This window comes from Cynocephalus volans, chromosome 1, assembly GCF_027409185.1.
Source record: "Cynocephalus volans isolate mCynVol1 chromosome 1, mCynVol1.pri, whole genome shotgun sequence".
Taxonomy (NCBI): Eukaryota; Metazoa; Chordata; class Mammalia; order Dermoptera; family Cynocephalidae; genus Cynocephalus; species Cynocephalus volans.
The window spans coordinates 235,494,135-235,516,070 of NC_084460.1; the positions used below are offsets into that span (position 1 = coordinate 235,494,135).

The 21,936-nt window shown below is 34.4% G+C and overlaps 1 pseudogene; it reads left to right on the forward strand.

Moving 5' to 3' along the window:
* The first annotated feature begins 938 nt into the window (after nt 1-938).
* LOC134369333 (complement component 1 Q subcomponent-binding protein, mitochondrial-like) lies at nt 939-16,149 on the forward strand (annotated as a pseudogene).
* The last annotated feature ends 5,787 nt before the right edge of the window (nt 16,150-21,936 follow it).

The following is a 21,936-nucleotide window of genomic DNA, read 5'->3' on the forward strand; positions in this document are numbered from 1 at the left end:
TCATTTGCCTGGTAAGGAACTCAAGGGACGAAAAGGATAATCTATAGATGTACCATTTCTGGGGCTCTCCATTCCTCCTTCAAGATGTGAATTTCCATATGTTATCATTTCCCTCACCCAAACATTTTTTAGCCTTTCTTGTAGTGCAGATCTGATGGCAATGAACTCTCTAGGTGTTCATTTATCTAAAAATATTTTGTCTTCACCCTCATTTTTGAGATCTTTTCTGGAAATCTATAGTTTTTTCATAGCTTGTATTTTTCACCATTTTAAAGATGTTTTTTCATTGTCTTCTGACCCCAGTAATTTCTGATGAGAAATCACCATGTCTTATGTCATTGTCCTCCCGAATGCAGTGTGAATTTGCTTTGCTGAGATTTTTTCCTCTTAACTACTTTCAAGATTTTTACAAAACCCTTTTTTCCAAAAGTTTGGTCATGATGTACCTAGCTGTCAATGTGTGTATGTACAAGCATTTGTCTTGCTTAGAGATTGCTGAGCTTGAAATAAAGCTTCTTTTCAACGTTTTCTAAATTTGGGAAATTTCCAATTATTATTTCTTCAAAAATTTCTTCTATTCAATTCTCGTAGCTCTTGATATGATCTTACAGTGAGACTATTTTTCCCCAACATTGTTTTATGAAAATTTTCAAACATAAATTTGAAAGGCATTTGCGGTGAACCATTACATACCCACCACGTCAATTCTGCTATTAACATTTCACTATACTTGTATTATCACATATCTCTCCAACCCTTTATCCATCCATCAGTACCCCCCCCCCTTTTCTTTCCTGCACTGATTCTAAACCAAAAAGAGTAACAATGAAGAAATTTAACCTCCTACTCCAAACAACAAAAACTGGGAAAAGGTGTGGAAAAAAAATGGTTTTGAAGACATTAGATTTCAGGCAACAAGGTGAAGTGATCACTGAAAGATGGAAAGGACAAAAGAGGCAAGCCCTGGAATCTCGCCAGCTTACGCAGGCATCGGGTAACACACTCAGAAACGATTTGCCTCAAGAATGGGGCAAAATTAGCTTTAAACTGTTACATTCTGTATCCTGTTAAGAAACCTTTGCCTACATCTAAGTCAAGATAATATTTTTCTATTGTTAATACACATTTCTAATTATAGGTTTTCTGTTTAGATCTATGATCCAGCTCTCATTAATGTGTGTGTGCGCATGTGTGTGCATATCTGCATGCATGAAAGTGGTCAGTATTCATCTTTTTCTACACAGATATTTAGTTTTTGAATATTATCATTGAAAAATATTCCTTATCTCATAGGTTCACATTTGCACTTTTGTTAAAATTCAAATAACCATAAAAGTGTGGATTTGCTTCTTTGCACTCTGTTCTGTTCCATTAATCTGTTTTTCAGTATTAATGTCAGTACCACAGTCTCTTTTTTATTGTGGCTCTGTAATAAGTGATCAATCAGACAATTTTAGTGCTCCAATTATAGTCTTCTTTTTTCAAGATTTCTATGGATATTTTAGTTCCTCAGAATTTCCATATAATTTTAGAATTAGCTTTTCAATTTCTACAAAAGATTTCGGTCAGACTAAGACCTGAGTTACATCAAATTTATTGATTAATTTGGGCAGAATTGACAATTTAATAATATTGAATCTCCCAAACCATGAGAATGGTATATCTTTCAATCTATTTAGGCCTTTTAACTTTCAGCAATGTTTAGTAGTTTTGTGTGAAGAGGTCTTGTGCATAGTTTGTTAAGTTTATTTAGAATTTTTTGTGTGATGTGACACTCTTGTGAAAGGAATTGCTTTGTAAATTTTATTTTCCAGTTATTTGCTGGTTGTATAAAAAAATAAAATTAACTTTTTTATATTATCCTTATATCCTATGGCCTTGTTAAATTAGTATATTATTTCTAATACTTGTTTTGTTGATTTCTTAGGAATTACTACATTATAAATTTTGTTGTTTACAAACATAGTTTTATTTTTGCACTGCTATTCTTTATTCCTTTTATTTCTTTTTTCTGCCATACTTCAGTAGTTAAGGCCTCCTATATAATGATTAATGGGCATGATAAAAGTGGGCATTTTTGCCTTGTCCTAGATCTTAGGAGAAAACATTCAATATATCACCATCAAGTAAGATATGAACAGTAGGTTTTACATGAATACCACTTATCAGATTAATCCTTCTATTTTGTGTTTGCTCAAAGATTATTTTGATCATGAATAAACGCTTAATTTTGTCAAATGTTTTTTCTGCATCTATTGAGATAATCATGCGATTTATCTCTTTTATTTTATTAATGTAGTTAATTGCACTGATAAATTTTTTCATGTTAGACCAACATTGCATTCCAAAGATAAATCTTATGTGGTCAAGGTGCATTTTCCTTTTTATTGACTGATTGATTTAAATTGCTAATATTTTAAAGCATTTTCTCAGCTATGTTTATGAGGCATATTGGCATGTGGTTTTTCTGCAAAATCTTTATCTGGTTGGTTATCAGGATAATGCTGGCCTCAAAAATGAATTAGGAAATTTTTTCTCTTCTATCTTGGTTAGAATTATGATTATTTATTCTTAAAATGTTTGGCAGAATTATGCAAGAAAGCTTTCTGAGCCTGGAGTTTTCTTTGTGGAAAATTGTATAACTAAAAATTCAATTTTTAAAATAGGATAATGCTATTCAGTTTACCTATTTTTTCTTGTATAAGCCTTGATAATATGTGTCTTTCAGAAAATTGTCCATTCTACCTGTTACATAAAATTGTTCATTTTACCTGATATTTACAGTATTGTTTCTTATAGACAGCATAGAGCTCAGTCTGCTTTTTAAATTAATTCCACCTATCTTTGCCTTTTAATAACATAACTTAGTTCATTGATATTTATTGTAGTTATTAATATTAATGCAGTTACTTATGTTTTTGATGTTACCAATATTAATATATTTATTTTTTTGTTTTTGTTTTGTTTTTTTAATTTTTTTTTTCTTATTATTTTTTTGGTGGCTGGCTGGCATGGGGATCAAAACCCTTGACCTTGGTGTTACAATACCATACTCTAACCGTCTGAGCTAACCTGCCAGCCCTAATACAGTTATTAATATGATAGGAATAACATTCATCATTTTGGTATGTTTTCTATTTGTCTCTACTGTTTTTTTTTCTTTCTTTCCTGCCTTCTCTAGGATTAGTTGAATACTTTTATAATTTTATTTTAATTTATTCATTGGCTTTTTAGCTGTACACTTTTGCATATGTTTAGTGGTTGCCCTAATGATTTTACTGTACATTCTTAAATTTTCATATCCTACATAGGGTTAATATGTTACAATTTTCTATAAAATACATACTTTGCAACAGTATTAGTACGTTCACCACCCTCCAACTTGAGCATTTATCCTTTATTTGCAGTATAGGTTATATTTACATGTATTATAAATCCTATGAGGAAGTGTAGAAATATTTGCTTTAAGTAATGTATGAATTGATTGGGGCTCCCGTAAAAAGTACCACATACTGGGGGCCTTAAAACAACAGAAACTTACTCTTTCACAGTCCTGGAGGATACAAGTCTGAATCAAAGTGTTAGAAGAGCTGTACTCTCTCTGAAGCCTCTAGGAGAGAATCCTTTCTTTCCTCTTCCTAACCTCTGGTGGTTGCTGCTAATCCTTGTCTGATAGACACATTGCTCAGTCTACCTTTGTCTTTACACGGTGTCTTCTCTCTGTGTGTCCATCTTTTCTGTGTGTCTGTGTGTCCTCTCTACTTTTTATAAGGACATCAGTCATACTGAATTAGGGCCCACCATCCAAGTGATTACATCTGCAAAGATCCTATTCTCAAATAAAGTTACATTCTGAGATTCTGAAGAAACATGAATTTTGGAGGGATGCAATTCAATTCAACACAGTTAGATATACTTTAAAGGAGTTAAGATAAAAAATACTTTATATTTTCTTATGTTCTTTATTCTTTCCTGAAAATGTGGGTATTCACTATTTTGTTTAACTCAGGGTTTTCTTTAACTTGGCCTTAACAATTTTCTTTAGCCTTTTCTGTCTAGAAGATCTGCTGGCATCATGTTCTCCTAGTTCATTTTGTTTTGTTTTTTTACTGGAAAATGTCTTCATTTACCATTTTTCTTGAAGGATATTTTCAGTAATCATAGAATTCTGGATGTCTATTTACTCTGTCTCCCAACATTTTAAAGGCTATTTTCTACTCTTTTCTTATCGCCATTATTTCTGATGAAAAGCCATTCATAATATTAGTTACTCTTTATGCAATGAGTTAATTTTCTCTAACTGCATCAAGCTTTTTCATTTATCCTTGATTTTCAGCAACTGATTCTAACGTGCACAGCTGCAGTTTCCTTTTAATTATTCCTAGTTAATAATGTTTACTGATGTTCCTGAATCTGTGAACACTTTTTTCACCGATTTTTAAAAATTATGGTCATGATTTCTTCAAATACTTTTTCTGATTTTTTTTTTTTTTTTTGGCCAACTTCTGAAGTGCATATTAATGTATATTATAACTTTTGATATCATTCCAGAGGGTGCTGGATCTCTGTTCTGTCTTTTCATAATTGTTTTATTCTATCCTTCAGATTCAGCAATTTTTATTCATCTATCTTTCAGTTCACTAGTTCCTTCTATTATCTCTCTTTTGCTCTAGGGCTTGCCAGTGATTTTTTTTCTATTTCAGATAATCAATTTTTCAGTTCTATAATTTCCATTTTGCTCGTTAAGCCTGTTTTCCTTCTTGACATCTCCTCACCTTTCATTATTTACAAGAACATTTTCCTTTTGTTTTTGAACAGTTAAAGCACCTGCTTTAAAATTCTTGTCTGCTAATTCCAACATCTGTATGATCTCCTTATTCTCTTTCTAATGGCTGTCCTGCAGTTCTTCAAGCCAACAAGAGTGCAGCATTTCTTACTGGAGTTTTACCCTTTATGGGTGGCACAGATTATGGCTTTCCCTCTTATTAAACGCCATTAAAATGTGAAACTCACCCAGAGCAATCCCCTTAAACCAAGTGCCAATGTAGTAATGTTGGCTGTTTTGATTTCTGCCTGTTTTCACTCTCTGGTGCCTTCAGTTAGGTGGATTTTTTGTTGTTGTTTGTTTGTTTTTGTGGTAGTTGCTGTTGTTTTGTCGGTATTTGTTTGTACTTGTCGAGAGCTTATATATTATCTGTGAGAAGTTTGAGTCAATATGAGCTACGTGGCCATAATCTAGAGTTGTTTTTTTTTCTTAGTATTTTTCTTTTTTTTTTTAGATTAATCTATTGATCCATCTTTAAGTTCACTAACTTTTTCTATGACATTTCGATGTAATTTTAAATCTACCTGGAGAAATTTTACATAATTTGTAATTTTCCATGCATGAGTTCACATTTGGTTGCTTTTATAGATTCTACTTCTCTCCTGAGATTCCCTTTTTTGTCACTTCTTAAGACTTTATTTCACATTAATATCTTAATCATATTTTCAATAGTTGCTTTAAATTATTTGTCTGGTAAATCCAAAATTCAGGCCAGGGTTGGGACTGTTTCTATTGACTACTCATTTTTGTATATGTAGTAATTTTTATTAAATAAGTAGACATTTTAGTTGGTGTACTATAAAGACTTAATCTGTTACCACTTCTGGAAAGTGTTGATTTTTATTCCAGCAGGTAGTCAGTCAGTGACTGATTCCCTTAAGTGTCTGACTTCACACTTTGTCTGTGGAAAGCAAGTGTAAACCAATCTCCATAATCGTGATGGGACTCACACTCCAAATTCTGTCTTTTCTGTGAAGTTCATAAATTGCCTCAACACAAAGAGCCAGAGCAGCAGCCATGAGACTCATCTCATGAGTTTTTCTCAAACAGCGCAGTGTTCTGCCACATGTTGTAGCATGCCTATAATTGATTATCTTATGTATTTTGTATGTGTTTATAATTGTGCATGGCAGGATAGCAGTCTGGTACTAGTTACTCCACATAACCATATGAGAAAGTCCCTATCCTTTATCTTTTAACTCTTCTGCTAACAAACACAGCACTTAAGACCACATATCTCTCTCTACCTACCACCCCATTTTTCCTTCTTGTGTCACCAGTCTTACTAAAGTATTATCCAACATGGCCATCTAAACCCTCTCCATTTCCATTCATTCATTATCATTTTGTAGTCTGACTTCCAGCTCTACTAGGACTGCAAGGAGCCAATTTATGATCATCAATTTCTTTCATGTCATTAAATAAGAGGGAAAGTATTCTCCTAAATCTCAAGAAAGAAAGAATTGACTTATATTTGATTCTTTACAAAGTCTTTCAGATTTAGAGGAATTTTTTGATTTATTTTATTTAAACAAAATTTTCCTTTTGAAGAAGACTCATCAGCCTGGATAAAGTTATCACTGCAGGTTTTAGAGGCTCATAAAGGTCACACAATATAATTGGTTAAAAAATAAATAAAAATTTGACGTAATTTAGTAATTTTTTCTAGGGATGTGTCCTCAATTTTAACTACTGGGTGTTTAAAAATAAGTCTTTGAAAGATAACTAGAAAAATAGTATTGTAAGATAGAATATAGGGACCACAAATACATGTTTACAGGGAAAAGATATTTTCATTTAAGATATTGTCTTAAAGTTTTGAATGAATATTTGAGCATCAGATCTAGATTTTTTTTTTTTAAAAAATGTTTTATCTAAAAGAATTCAGAGGGTACTGAGAATGATGTGTTAGGAAAATCTGAGTTAAATGAAACAAAATGTTCTAATGATTATGAAGACGCCGGTGTCAAAGATACATTTAAAGTATTTGAATGAAATTGTTTCATAAAATATCAGAGTTGCATTTCTGTCACTCAGACAGGAGTCCTGACATTGAGGTTACAGAATTAGGCAGAGACCAAGTCATTCATGTGCTTAAAGGCTGGTGAGCTATTGACTTTCTAAAACTCAACTCAAATCTTCCTTTCTTTTTTTTATTGAAGTGATCTCCAACTGCTATGCCCTTGCCTCCACCCACAAATCAAATTTATCATATATTTTTCCTTATTCTGATTCACTGCTTGTTTTATTGAGTGTAATTATTTGCCTAGATGACATGTACTCTTCAGAGCTCTTATTGCTAAATGGGTCATAAAATTCTTTTTTTTCACAACTTCTTGCACAAAGTTTGGTCTTTAGTAAATAGTGGTTGGAAAAATGCTAAATACATGCTGCATCTCTTTTTTACCCTTTGTCTTCATTAAAAATGGAAATCAATTAGAATAGTAATTAAAGTAATTACAAATACAGCTAAGTGACCTCAGCTAACAGGCAGGTCAGAGAGAGAGATAGGAAAAGGAAAAATAATCTATACAGTTACAAGAATTTGCAATTATGTGTATCTGCTCAAACATGTCATTGTTTTTCACTCACTGGTTAACATTGTTAAAATGTTTCATTTAGGATTACTACTTTTTATTTCCATAATTACTACAAAACCTTTATCTAAAAGTCATTTCTAATAGTTACTCTTCATTTTGATCTGAGTGTTGACTGATGTTAGGAATTTCTGATCATTCAGCTCTGAAAACAATGACAATACTCTCAGGGTTTAGTCCAAACCAGAGGGAAACATCATATTCCCCAAATCAAGAGATCTAGTCATCTGGGGAGAGAGGATACACATCCAAAGCTGGCAAGCAGAGTTCTAAATTGAGAGAAGGGCTCCGGTGGAGCTGGAAAGATATAACTCATCTCCCCTATACAGCAGGAGGAAAGAGACGAGGCACCAAGCTGCACCAGGGAGAGAACCATGCCTGCAAGACTGTACAGCCGTATTGGTAGTGTGTACATCTGATAGAAGAGGTTTCGAGAATAAGGACACACTTTATATATTTAAATTGATGGGGTTCTTTTATGATATGCTCTGGAATGGTCAAAGGAAGATTTTTAAAATTCCTCCCATAGTGGGACATTGTAATTGGCCCTGTGATTTTGAAGATATTCTCACATTATCCTTTATTAATACAGTTTGGAAATCATCAAAACGAATACCTCAAAATCCCTGTGTCACTGATGTTTTGTAGCCATCCGCTATGAGAGAATTTTAATAAAATGTTTTTAGTTCCTCCAAAGCGGCATAAAATATCCATGCTCATTTAAACTGAAACTTTCAATGTGGAATATTTTCACATTGCATTGACAGCCATTTTGTTGACAGCCATTTATCCATGATAGATAGCCACATGTCAAAAGTGGGGAAGGCTTCATAGCATAAAGGGCTCCCACCAAGTATTATCTGCCATTAGCAATGTTTCCCCTCAAAAGATGTTCATGTCACCAAATGTTTCTTAAATTGCAAGGAACTGCTCATTTTACAATAAATCAAAAAAAAAAAAGCACTTTATGATAACCTGAATGTAAATTAATGAGACTGTTCGTGAGAGATGGTCCTGTTAAGTGTTTGTCTAAGAACATTGTATTGAATTAATTTAACTTTTTGCACTGTGAAAAGTTGCCATAAAGCAAACATTTAGATAAATGTGGTTATTCCAGAGGATGCACAGCATAAATATGTTGTACTGAGATTCTGATCTTTGTTTCACATGCCAAGGAAGAAGTAGGATTGTCTAGAGTTAGTTTTATGCATTTGGGGGAGTCTCCAGTAAATATAAATTAATCACATACTTTCCCATGCTTCCCAAAAGGTTTTAACCTCACTTTATCCCAGGCATGGAATTCACTGAATTCACAGTCTGTTTCATTTAGACATCAAATAAAACTTGAAAATCTAAATGGAAAGTGGATGTCAGTGATATTCAACCTAGTATGAACATGTTTAAATCTATTGCTTTCCTCTCAGCACCTAGTTCATCTCAAAAATGCTGAGTTTTGACTGGGATAAGAGAGGAAAAAAATGGTTTAAAATGGGCTTTGCAAAAGCAGGTGAGCTAACCTGGGTCACCTTCGTTAGTTCTGAGTAGTCAGGAGACAGCTTGAGGACACTGTCTGCCTACAGGCTGGGACTAGGTATGGCATAGACTGAAAAATCAAGCCTGGTAGACTGATCTGGATGAAAAGACTTGGGAAAGGTGGATGGCAATAAAAGTATGGTTGTCTATACTATAACGGTAAGACCAAGACAATAACAACCAGCCTGGAAACGACTACCATCTACACATGGGACATCTCTGCATGAAAGTCTTGGATTGCCAGCCTCTACTGCAAACAACTGAGAAATTTCAGGTAAATATTAATAAAATACAATAAATAATAATATGTTCATTATCAAGCCATTCAAAGCATCAGCAATTAGCGAAAACTTCACCAGATGAGTAATACACTGAACATAAAAATAACAAATCTTTATTTCATTATAAAAGATTTAAAAAGTGGGCATTCAACTGGCACTCGGTTCTTGATTTCTAAGACCCATTCTTCAATGAAAGGAATCAGAGCTTCTTGTAGAAATAGTTGTTTCTAGGGATTAGGAAGAAAAATTACAAAATGTGCCTGAAATATTTTGAGATGTTAGAAAGTTAGAAGGCACTCAAAAAATGATGGGGCTATATATAAAGAATGCAGTAGCCTGTTTTTAAGTAGTTCTCAATGTTCAAATATAAAACAACTTAACAAAATAAGTAATAGTAGTAATAGATTATAGCTAATAGAATAAAGTATCAATAAAAACAAGTATCAGTGCAAAAGTTCAAATCTTAATGTAAATAAAGAATCGAATACATAAAAAATGAGAAGAAATATGTTCTTCCATGCAACAGAATTCCAAATAACTAATATAGAATACACAGTGGAAATATAAAATAACCATGAGGCAAACTCCACAGCAATTGTGGCAGGCAGGAAGCACTGATATGTTCTAAAGTATGATGAGAAATAGGACATTTGCATACTCTTAAAGTATCTTCCCACAGATACTCCTTAACTGCAAAAGTTTTTTTGCATCAGCAGGTATAAGACAGAGCTATCATGTACATCCTGCATTGATGCATGGAAAAGGATGCAACATCACCTCTGCTGTATTCTTGCCAAATATACGTAAATTCAGTCTAAAAATGAGAAAACATCAGACACACCCAACTTGAAGGACATTCTGCTAACTGCCTGCCAATATTCTTCAGAAGTGTCAAGGCCCAAAAGACAAGGAAAGACTGTGGAATTTTCACAGATTGCAGGAGGCAAAGGAAACATGACAACTGAGTATAATGTGGGATCCTGAATTAGATGCTGGACCAGTAAAAGAGCATTAATGAGAAAACTGTTAAAATTTGAACAACTGTTGATTAATTCATAGTATTACATCAGTGTTAATTTAATGGTTTCTAGTATATGATAGTTGAAAGTTTACAAGAATTGTGTACTATATTTGCAATTTTTCTCTAAATCTATAAACATTACAAAATAAAAAGTTTGAAAAAATGATAAAAATGTGTTTTGTCTTTTTTATTTTATTTTAACAAAAGCTCCATTTATAGGCGGGATCTAGGAAATGGTTAGTATATGTACAAGTATAGAAATGACCATCTGGCATTTGGCTATTTGGCTTGTTGCATGGTTGAGTTTTACTATATTTCATTTTTAAAGCAAAAACATCAGTGATCTCCTTTCTCTAAGTGATGCTTTAGGTGATGCTTTGCCACAAGTACTGCCTGTCTAAATTGCTGTAGGTACCCTCGAGAAATCTTGGCCAGGATCAATTAAGGTTGATAATCAGTGTGATGCTGCTTTAAAGATGCATGATCAATAAGAACTTTTTTTCTGTGAAATTTGTCACAGCATCTACCAGATTCTTGATAATATTTGTTCTACTGCTATTAACTTTAAAGAGATTAAGAAAAGATCCCTTATGCATCTACTGTAAAATTAAAGATAGACTATTCAATTTCTCTCTCTCATAAAATGGTGATAAAACAAGCAATAAAAACAATTACCACAGAGCAGTTTTGTTGTGAAAGTGATTTTCAAATATAAATTCCTTAGCAAGTGTAGAACATTACTGACCTTTTAAGCTATTATGAAATTTGTAGTAGATTGAGAATGAAGGAAAAATTCCTTGCCTTTGGCCAGATCCTTGAAGAGAATTGAATTAGCCCTCATTCCAAGTCATCAAACACCACTTCTTATCTCAGAACCTGTGCTTACATTGTCTTAAGGTCTGCTTTCTTCTGTTCTTCACCAGTCTCACTTGAATTATCATTTACTTTTCAAGATTCATCACCACCACTAACTCTGCTTGATAGCTTCCCTCCTCTCTTTCTCTCATACCCCCTCCATTGATATGCCCCTTGGATAGTAAGACCAAAAGACCCACCACAGTGTTTTATAATTACCACTTAATGCCTCAGGCTCCCCACTAAGTTGTTAGTTCCTTGTGGGCAAGGGCTGTGTCTTACTCTTTTTATATCATTAGTCCTTACGATATATTTAAAAACTATGAAAACTTATTATCATTGGATTTTGATTCATCTCTATTTTTCAAAAATACCTTTTATTCTTTAGCATATTTTCAACCTTATTTCTTTCATAACTCTTTGAACTGTGTCTTCAACCTTCTAGGCATTTTTAATTTTTGTTTACTTAAAGATCCTCAGCTTACAATTATGTAATAACTTTTCAAGTCCCAACTTATTCTTTAAGAGCAAATTAATAGTCATGTAGCCTAAAAAATCTACACACAAAAAAGTTTAAATCATGAAGTAACTTAGTTGCTAGGAAAATCTGGTTCAATACAACATTCAAATGGAGAATGGGTTCCATTGATATAATTTCTGTTCCAGTCTTTGTCTCTCCCATGAGTGTGAATTACTCAGAAATGAAATTTTTTAGGTGACTTTTGCAGAAAATGCATGTTTTGACTTTTCACAATATAAGTATTAGTAAGAAGTTCACTTGACTAAGGACTATTGAGAGACTTTTTGGTTTAAATATTGATTTCTATAGATCACATAAAAGAGTTAAAACTTGAGAAAGAGAGAGAAATAAAAATATGGAACACTGAGAAATTCATAAATGAATTTATAATCTTTGTGACTTCTTCACAATACACATCAAATATGTGTGGTTCTCAACTCTATCTTCTAGATTTAACGATGATAAAAAAATTAATTGGGAGGAGTGTGATCCATGACAGGGGACCCAGGCAATGCATATATAAAAGTAAGCTTGCCCCCAGCCCAAACAGAAGGCAAGAGTGCACCACAAACACTACTTCTATGCAGGTGTCCTGCCACTGCCAAAGCTACTGCTGCTGAAAGGACAGACACAGCCACAGTAGCAGCCAGGACCACCCTGCAGGCAGCCTGCTACACACACTCAGCTGCACTGACACAAGGAGAGTCCCCAGCAGAGCTTGCAACAAGAGGAGGAAATCTTCCTCCTCAAAGCCCACTGCAGAGTAACAGAAGAAGCAATTCTTCCAGATAACTGGTCATCAAGGCAGATACTATAAATACAAATAAATGGGAAAATATGACACATCCAAGTACCAGACCTCATAGAGCTGGAAACCCTTGAAATAGCTTAAAAGCAATGCTAAGCAACAATCTTAAGAAAACTCAAGGAGATAAGAGAAAAATCAGTTATAGAATACAATGGAAGGAGAAAAATATCCAGGATATGAAGGATAAAATTCACAAAGAGATTAATACCTAAAAAAGAATGTTGCTGAACTCTTGGAATGGAAGGATTCATTCAATGAAATAAAAAACACAAGCAAGAGTTTAAGCAGGATAGAGCAAGCAAAAGGAAGAATTTTAGATCTTAAAGATGGTCTTTTTGAAGTAACCCAGATGGATAGAAAAATGAAAAAAAGAATTCTAAAAAGGAAGAAAATCTAAGAGAGCTAGAAAAAAACCTTAAGCACACAAACATCTGAATTATGGGTGTTCCAGAAGGGGAGGAAGAAAGAAAAGGCATTGAAAACCTAACCAATGAAATAATAATGGAAAACTTTCCTTTTATCGGAAGAGAAATAGACCTTTAGATTCAGGAAGCTCAAAGATCCCCAACAATAGATTCAGTCCAAAAAGATTCTCTCTGAGACATATGATAGTCAAAGTGGCAAAGCTCAAAGACAAAGAGAGAATTCTAAAAGTAGCAAAAGTTTCAAGTCACCTATGAAGGAGTCCCTATTGGACTAACGGCAGACTTCTCAGCAGAAACTCTACAGGCTAGAAGAAAATTGGGTAATTTATTCAAAATATTAAATAAAAACCTACCAGCCAACAACACTATACCTGGCAATGCTATCCTTCAGAAATGAATGAGAAAGAACGTATTTTCCAGACAAACAAAAACTACATGAGGTCACCACCACATGACCAGCCCTGCAAGAAATTCTCAAGGGTGTCCTGCATCTGGAATCCAAAAAATGATAGTCACTACCACAAATACATAAGAAAGAACAAAACCCACTTGTAAAACAAAAATCAAACAAGAAAAAGAAAGAAACTTCAGTCTTACCACCAAAAAAACCAACAAACTTTGAAAATGAATAATAAAAGGGGAAGAACAGGACAAAATATAATTAAAACATCTAACAAAAAAGCAATAAAAAGTCAGGAGTAAGACATACCTCTCATTAAAAACCCTAAATGTAAATAGATTAAACTCTTCACTCAAAAACCAAGACTGACTGATTGGATTAAACAGTTAGACCTAAATATATGCTGTCCACTTCACCTGTAATGACACACACAAACAGTGAAGGAATGGAAAAATATATATATCATGCAAACGGAAATCAAAAACAAGCAAGAAGTAGCTATTCTTACATCAGAGAAAATAGACATTAAACCCAAAACAGTAAAAGGTGACAAAGAAGGCCACTATATAATCATAAAGGGATTTATCCAGCAAGACATAACAATCATAAATATGTATGCAACCAACACTGGAACACCCAGATATATAAAGCAAACACTATTAGACTTAAAAAATAGATAGACTCCAATATGATAATAGTGGGGGATGTGAACATCCGTCTCTCAGCATTGGACAGATCATCTAGGCAACAAATCAACAGAGAAACACAGGATCAAAAAAATACACTTTAGAACAATTGGACCCGGCAGATATCTACAGAACTTTTCATTTGACAACAACAGAATATGCATTCTTCTTATCAGCACGTGGAATATTCTCCAGCATAGACCACATGTTAGGTCACAAATTAAGTCTCAGCAAGTTTTAAAAAATCATTTCAAATATCTTTTCAGACTACAATGGATAAAACCTGGAAATCAATAAAAATCAAAACTCTGGAACCTGTACAAGTACATGAAAATTAAACAACAGGACCTATGGGTCCAAGAAGAAATTAAACAGGAAATCAAAAAATTTCTTGAAACTAATAATAATAAAAACACATCATATTAAAACCTCTGGGGTACTGCAAGAGCAGTACTAAGAGGGAAGTTTATTGCAATAAATACTTACATCAAAATAATCGAAAGACTTCAAATAAGCAACCTAACAATACACCTCAAAGAACTAGAAAATCAATAATAATCCAATCCCAAAATAGTAGATGGAAAAAAATAACTAAGATCAGAGCAGAACTAAATGATTTAGAGACTCAAAAAAAAAAAAAAAAAAAGATACAAAGATCAATAAAACAAAAAATTAGGTTTTTTTGAGATGATAAACAAAATCAATAAACAATTAGCTAGGTTAATGAGAGAGAGAGAGAGAAACCTAAATACCAAAATCAGAAATGAAAAAGGAGACACTGCAACTAATACCACAAAAATACTAATAATCATTAGAGACTATCATAAAAAACTATACACTAACAAATTTGAGATCCTGGAGAAAATGGATAAATTTCTGGATACAAAAAAACTACCAAGACCAAACCAAGAAGAAATGGAAAAGATGAACAAGCCAATAACAAGCAATAAGACTGAAGCAGTAATCAGCAGTCTCCCAACAAAGAAAAGCCCAGGACTGGATAACTTTCCTGCTGAATTCCACCAAACTTTTATAGAGGAATTCATACCAATTCTCTTCAAACTAACTATACCAAAAAAATTGCAACAGAGGCCACTCTCCTAAACTCATTGTACGAGGTCAGCATCACTGTGATGCCAAGATCAGACAAATACAACAAGTAGAAAACTACAGTCCAGTATCTCTGACGAACATAGATGCAAAAATCCTCAACAAAATGTTAACAATAAGAATACAGCAACACATCAAAAAAAGAAAAAAATATATATATATGTACCACGATCAAGTTGGATTTATCCAGGAGAGGCGAGGATGGTTCAACATAGGCAAGACGTTAAACGTGACACACCACATCGAAAAAATGAAGGACGGACTTGGCCCGAGTTGTCCCTGCCACCCGCACGGGCGTGCCGCCGCTTCCACGATGCAACCTCTGCCGCGCTGCGTGCCCCGCGCCCGCCTCTCCGCTCCGGCGGCTGCTGCGGCCCGCGCCGCGGCCAAGCGCACGACCCTTCGGAGCGGCAGCCGGGCTTCCTGCAGCCTCCCGGGGCCCTGCGCCTGCGGCTGCAGCGCGCTGCACACCGAAGGAGACAAAGCTTTTGTTGAATTCCTGAGTGATGAGATGAAGGAGGAAAAGAAAATCCAGAAGCAGAAGTCCCTCCCCAAGGTGTCTGGAGGTTGGGAGCTGCAAGTGAGTGCATCAGAAGCTAAATTAGTGCTGAGAGTTGCTGGGGAAAGATCACTGTCACTTTCAACATTAACAATCGCAGCCCACCAACATTTGATGGTGAGGAGTCATCCTCACAAGGGCAGAAAGTTGAAGAACAGGAGCCTGAGTTGACGTCAACTCCCAATTTTGTGGTTGAAGTTCTAAAGAAGGACGGTAGGAAGGTGCTTGTGTTGGACTGTCACTATCCAGAGGATGAGGTTGGACAAGAGCAGGAGGCTGAGAGCGACATTTTCCCTATCGAGGAAGTTAGCTTTCAGTCCACCGATGAGTCTGAATGGAAGGACGCAAATTACACATTCAACACAGACTCCCTGGACTGGGCCTTGTATGACCACCTGATGGATTTCCTTGCGGACCCAGGGTGGGCAACAGTTTTGCGGATGACTTGGTGGAACTCAGCACAGCCCTGGAGCACCAGGAGTCCATTACTTTTCTTGAAGACCTCAAAAGTTTTGTTAAGAGCCAATAGAGCAGACTGAAAAGCCTTGATTTTATGGAAGGCTTTGGCCAGTGAACAAAACCTGCTCTGAAGTCAGACACATACGCTTTGAAATGGTTATCATCCTAACATCATGGGGAAAATACCAAATTTAAATTATTTGTGCTGCAGTCATTTGCTTTTTCTGTACAAATCTCTTCTAAGTTTTTGTATAATATAATGATGGACAATAAAATTGGTTTATTACCCCCCCCCCAAAAAAAACTAAGGACAAAAACATATGATTATCTCAACAGAGGCACAAAAACGACTTAAAATTCAACATCTGTTCATGATAAAGTCACTCAGCAAATTAGGTATAGAAGGAGAGTATCCCAACACAATAAGAGCCATATACAACAAACCCACGCCAATATCATCCTAAATGGGGAAAAGTTGAAAGCTTTTCCATTAAGAACAGGAACAAGAGAGGGATGCCCACTCTCACCACTCCTATTTAACACGATATTAGAAGTACCAGAGCAATCAGGGAAGAAAAAGAGAAGATGAACTCGAACTGCCACTGTTTGCAGATGACATGACGCTATATATAGAAAAACCTAGACTACCAAATAGCTCCTAGAGCTGATTAACAATTTCAGTAATGTTGCAGGATACAAAATCAACATCAAAAAAAATCAGTTGTATTTTTATACTCAAATAACAACCGAGTAAAAAATTAAATCAAGAAAACAAGCCCATTTACAATACTCACTAAAATAATAAAATATCTAGGAATCAATTTAACAAAGGAGGTGAAAGATCTCTACAACAAGAACTACAAATCACCACTGAAAGAAATTATAGAAGACATGAAAAGCTGGAAAGACTTTCCATGCTCTTGGATTGGAAGAATTAACATTGTGAAAATGTCCATACTACCCCAAATGATCTACAGGTTCAATGTAATCCCCATCAAAATGTCCATGACATTCTTCATAGAAATAGAAAAACAATCTGGGGTGGAGCAGGATGACTGACTAGAAGAAGACATTGCTCGTGTCTCCCACAAAGACTGAGCATGCATGAATATATAGCTATACTTGGACAAGAAATATGAAAAGAGGGAGCAGGAACAAAATGAGGGAGCAGCAGAGATGTTGGTGAGAGGAGAAACTCAGGATAGTCACAAAGAGAATGGAAAACTTCTTGGCCACCACCACCCACACCCCAACCCAGAACAGAGTTTCTGACTACAGGAAGATGAGAGGACCAGTGACCCAACCCGTGGGGGAGTCTGCTTATCCTTGTAGCTGTGCATTTGGTGTCTGAAATGGCTGTGGGCATGTGCAGCTGCTCTGGCCTGCGGAGCAACACATGCAGAACCACCCCCACCCCCAGGTCCCAGGCTGCTGTAGCAAGCTTGGGACTGGGATCAGTCCCAACACCCTCCACTGGCTTCCGTCCTTTGCCCTGGGAAAGAATAGTCCAGTGCAGCAGAGGGTGCATGAGAACTTTTAATAAACTTCCTTCTCTTTATTTACAATTTTTCTAAATAATAAGTTGTTTTCCTAGCATCCATTGATTTTAACTGTGATAGATATAATTCTTGGCCCCAATTTTTCCACCTCTCAGTTCCCTTTGCTTTTGCCGTGTGACTTTAGACAAACAATTCTCTTAACTCTTGATTTAAGTCTAATCATGTGTCTTCTTTAGGCCAATGAAATATCAGCAAAAATAAAACAAGCAGAGGCACTTAACGTATTTGCCCAGTTGGGCTTTCCTTTTCATATTTTGGCCCTCACCATGAGGAGAATGGGCCCTAAGAAACCTGCTAATCCAAGGAGGCTGAGAAACATGTGAAAGCTCTAATCCAACTTGAAATTTGGAGCCAAGTCAAGCCCAGCCTAGACCAATCAACCCCTCCATCCTGCAGACATGTTAGAAAGAATATAAAACTATTGTTTTAATCCACTGAGTTTAGAGGTGACTTTTTATGCAGTATTTTGTGGCAACAACTAACAAACTTACCCATAATTTTTGATTTGGAGTTGTTTTTTTTTTAGTACCATAAAGGACTTGCATATTTAAACATATTTTATATGTTTTGATCCTTGACAGTTATTTTCTTCAATACATCCCAATTTTCAAAGTTGGACATCGAGAGTATTTTCATATTGATTAGTGTATCCTTTTGATATAATCCTAATGGTCTTTGATAGTCTAGCACTCAAAAGATTACAATTTAACCCCTATCTTATTCAAATTACAGAAGTAGTAAGGAATGAAATGTGTGTAAGAAAATCTGAAAAAAATAAAGTTGGGAGAAGTTCTGATTGTTTCCTTTAATGATCACTTTAATATTTTCTTAAACATTGAATACTGGATTCTTTCAAATATATTTTAGTGGGTTGGATAACTTAGTTTTGCAAATACCTTAAGCAGGTGCTTTCTGTGCCTACTGGGTAAATAACTCTAACACAAAGCACTACATAAGTGCCAAAAGAGTATCACCAATAGTTGTATCTACTCCACATTCCCTCCCCAAATATAATAGCCTACTTCTCCAATGGACACACACACACAGGCACTTCATCTTCATGGATAATTTCTGGAAGGCCACAATAAAAGAAAATTTTACTGAATCTAGAGAGATTCTAGTCACAAAGCTAAGGATTAGGGATCATACTGAACAAGCAGTCAGTTTGCTTCAAATCAATGATGTTTATAATAAACAATAATCTAATATGTTTTCTTACCATTTTTACATACACATTAAATCTCAAGCTCTGAACATAAGCCTGTCAATATTTGTATAAAAACTAAACTATAAAATCAGAAAAAAAATATGGTATTGGAAATAACACCATAACCCAGTAGTCACCTAACCGTTGCTGTCAATGAAATCCTTACTAATATAAAGTTGTCCTATTGAAAATAGCCTGTGTTATTAGTGAACTGTTCAAAAAAATGGAATTCATCCTGTGAAACCTAGGATTTTGATAATGCCACTAGCACAGAAACATACCTTTAGATTTTCATATATCTATATGCTTCCCTGGATTTCATTTATTTATTTTCATTTATATATATTTTCCCTGACTTTATAATTCCCCCAATGTAACTATAGCTAAAAGAATCATAAACAAGTGAGATAAGAGAATTATGATTTTTGATGCTCCTAAAATGTGGTGCAGCACTTTAATTGATGTTCTTATTTTCTTTATTTTACCTTTTATGTCAACCAACCATAGTGAAAATTATTCTCAGATTCCAAAGAGGTTAAGTAAAATGCTTTGTTTTCACTTGAAATAATTATTTGAAAAAGTGCTGTCATAATTCTTTGCTAAAGTAATATTCTAATTCTTTGTAAAATTACATGATTTCTTAGAGAGCAACACAAATAATTCTAAAAAGAAAGTTTCTAAATTTACATGACTTGTATCAGGTTGAATGCAGCCAAAATATAGTTGGATGACTATATGACACTATTATTTTCCTGAGATTTTTTTTTTATCAGATTCCAGTTACCTAAAATATCCACATAAGAATAACTGAAGAGCCTCAACTAGCCTGAGTAAAACTGTTAAAAAATCTAGTGTTAATAACTTGAAATTTAGACAAATCAATTAGAATTAGACTTTGGCTCAACGTCTGGTACTCTAACAGTAATTGTCAGCAGGCTGTCAGTCATAACGTTGTTTTTACTGTAATTTAAGTATGTGTACAGTCATTACGGTCAGTTTTTAATATCTGTGCTCTTTACTTCACAAAAAATATAAAAAAGGACAATTATTAGAAAGTTGAAAGGTTGGTGATTTTCCATCATTACATTTCCAGATACTGTTTTAAGGTACAACTCGAGTATTCCTCTCTATTTCTAAAAGGTAATTGTTTCCTCTATTTTGAACTTTTATTGTGTTTTATTATTATCTTACGTCATTTATCAATGTCTGGCTTATTCATAAACATGCCTTATCTCTCCTCTTAGTACATAAATTCTCTGGGAGAAAGAAATATTTCCCAGAATGTCAGGCCCAATGTCTTGCACATAGTAATTTTCAATAAATATTTATTGAATCAATGAAAATTAATTAATGGAATTGTGTCAGTAAAAAGAAAGATGATAATGCTATCCCTATCTGGTAAATAGCTCTTTAAATATTCAAATGTGGTAAATATAGTATTAATGTATTTCAGGACATGTTATGCATCCCATCTGATGTTTGGATTATCAGATGCTCATGGTTTATTAACCCTGTAGTTTACAAAATTTGAAAAAGAAACATCACTAGCATATTTGCATATTTCTCAAAACCGTTATTTTTTATATTTGTCCTATTGAGTAATTCATAAAATAAACAAGTAGTTAGTTTTGAAGTATAAGAACCAAGAGAGAATAAAATATGTGTACATTAGAAAGAGAAAGACTAGAGATATAATTTGATAATCAGAAACATATGTAATACTCATTAATCTCATATGAGCTTTGTTTATTCAGTCCACAAACACTTGTGTGTAGGAAAAAATGGTGAAAAAGAGAATGCTTCCCTTGAAGAATTCTCACCTTTAAGTTGGAAGATAGAAAGAAAAATGCCTGAAAGGTGCAAAGGGAGGATTGAGAAGTATGGAGAACACTAAAAACAGTTGGGGTGGTGGTCAAAAAACCTCAGAGAGGTGACATTTGAGCTGATTGTTAAAGTGCACAATGTGTTTTATCTGTCAAGTCTCTGTGTGTGGAGAGAGTTGCTGAGTGGCATTCCAGACACAGAGAGCAGAGATGCAAATTTATGAAAAGATGAAGTATGAAAGATTTAGGGAACAGGTTGTAATGCAGAACAGTTAGGGTATCGATTATGAATGAAGATATTTTAGAGAGATGGGAGAGTTTGCTCCTAAGAAAGTGACATAGAATGGCACCAGAAAAAATACTTTTAAAGGGTTTCTAAATGTTAGGGTTTATCCTTGAGGCAATGGAAAACTTGGAGGATTTTAAGTGGTGACATAGTAAAATTTGTATTTATGCAAATAACTCCAGTTGACACTATAATTAAAAGTGAAAACTATAAAAACATATTTACTTATGCATATATTTTGGCCTTGTATTAATAAATTGTGTTTCTTTTCCTTTTTTTTTTTTTTGGAGGCTGGTCAGTACAGGGAACAAACCCTGGTCTTAGATTGTGTTTCTGATAACACCTTCATCCACATTGGAAAACTGAAATCAAATAAATTGCAAAATAATTGCAAGCATTTGATTACTAGGATAGTAGAGCCTAAACTGTTAGAATAAGTTTAATTGTGATGGTAAAAGATTTCTAGATAAGTACAGGAAATAATCTATACGTCTTTCATTTTAATAAAGTTGTTAAATCCCTTAGAATACTTAGAAAATTATAAGAAAAACCAAAACTCGTTTTTGTCTATGTGGATATTATCAGCAATGTAAGAAGGTAGAGGCCATCATCATTTTTTAAATGCCTGCTATATGATAATCATTTATTTTAGCTGTATCTATGCATATGATTCCATTAATTCTCTTTTAACCCTGGGAGATATGTAGATGTGGAATCTGAGGCCAAGAGGCATTTAGTACCTTCTGTAAGTTTAACTCAACATTATGTGGCAGAGCCATTTGACTTCAAAGACAAATAGAGTCAATAATCAAGTTTTAAATGACAGCTGTTTGCCAGACATTCTACTAATGAATTTGATCTGCTATGTGTAAATGCAGCTAAAAAGTTTACAACTGCAAGATATTAGATCACTAACTGAATAGGAACACAGTATAATTTGTAAGAAAAAAAAGATATCATATCTCAGCTGCATAGCAGAGTA